The sequence below is a fragment of the Olea europaea genome, chromosome 10 (assembly GCF_002742605.1).
Source record: "Olea europaea var. sylvestris chromosome 10, O_europaea_v1, whole genome shotgun sequence".
NCBI classification, from domain to species: domain Eukaryota; kingdom Viridiplantae; phylum Streptophyta; class Magnoliopsida; order Lamiales; family Oleaceae; genus Olea; species Olea europaea.
In genome coordinates, this window is record NC_036246.1 from 34,964,229 (window position 1) to 34,965,822 (window position 1,594).

The following is a 1,594-nucleotide window of genomic DNA, read 5'->3' on the forward strand; positions in this document are numbered from 1 at the left end:
CATAGAGCTACTTCTCCCATGCAGGCACCGTCCACCTCTCATGTCCGACCAACTGCAGCGGCTGGATCAAGCCTCACAGCAGATGATGTTCAGGGCATGTTGCTAGATCAAAGAATTTTGTTCGAAATGCGGCTCCGCACTGTGAAGCTCGAAATCATGCAGCACATGTCCGATAAATTTAAAAAATTGAAGGACTTTATATCCACCATTGTCCCAGCATCCAGCTCTACAACCACTGCATGTGCGACTGATGTGGACCCCGAGCCCAGACAATCAGGTACTACATCATATGCGTACTACAGTTCTTTATGACATTGTTCACTTTATCCCTACTTACTGACATGTTCTGTATGACAATTGTTCATTCATTGTAGACTACGGAGGCTTTGCAGGCCACCACCCGTCGCCTGACGGTATTGACGAAGACATGGGGATTAACAGGCAAGAGGGGGATGGTATGTGCATTAATGAAGAACACATGGTTACTTTTGAGAAAATTGATTAATTATCATTTCATGTGTTTCGGAAGTTTTGAAAATTGTTAAAATTCACTTTCCATTCGTTGTTTCGTTGTTGTTCTGAATAGACATAGCGCACATTCAGCCGTGCCTGGAGGATCACCCCGTGCCAGAGCCCTCTACAATCGAAGAAGTGTAAGGTATTGCATTATTTTTCACGATTTGAACAAATATTATTTTAGGCATTCGATTAGTTTACAATTCTTCATTTGTTGTAGTTGAAGGGGGCCACCACCCATCGCCTGGCGATCGTGACAAAGAGCAGGATATGCTGCCTACTCGAACCATAAATTTGCAAGGTATGTGGGTCATTTATGAGGAAAACTTGTAGATTGTTGTTTCATGTACTTGGCATAATTTGAAAATTCGTAGATGTAGTTATACACTGAAAACATTTCATTGTTCTTTTCGACAGACACAGTACACATTGAGCCATACCCCGACAATGACCCCGTGCTAGTGCTCGCTGCAGTGGATGAAGTGCAAGGTATTGTCTTAATTTTTGACAATTGAATCTATTTTTCGTTTCATTTGCTTACGTTGCAACTTTTCCAGTTCCCGCCAATGTAGCCCGACCAGGACGGGAAGTTACAACAAAGAGACGGCGATTGGCACGACTGCGACGTCCGGCACTTGCTACCAGGACTCCGTACACGAGGGGGAGCGCAAAGCAAAAACATAAGTAACTGTGGATAAATTGCCGAACATAGCACGATGATGGGGTTCAGCATGCTTTTGTCTTTTTTTGATGTAATTTACGTGGTGAAGGATGTTTGTTACTTCGCGTTATATTGGTGCCTTTTTCATTCATTTTTGTGATTTACATATCAGTCAGGGTAGTTGGCAAGCTTGGTGACACTTAGAAGCATTCGTCACATTTTGCAATTCCCGTGGTGAATGCCTTGTCGCCGTTTACCGTTGCTGAAATTATTATAGTGTTACAACTTGTATTAGTTATCCGACGTTATTATGTTATGTCAATCGTACTTACGGTATTATGTTATGTCAATCGTACTTACGGTACTAAGTGCCTTCATTCAATTTTTGTCAACGCTCGTAAATTGTATTGCGCAAAA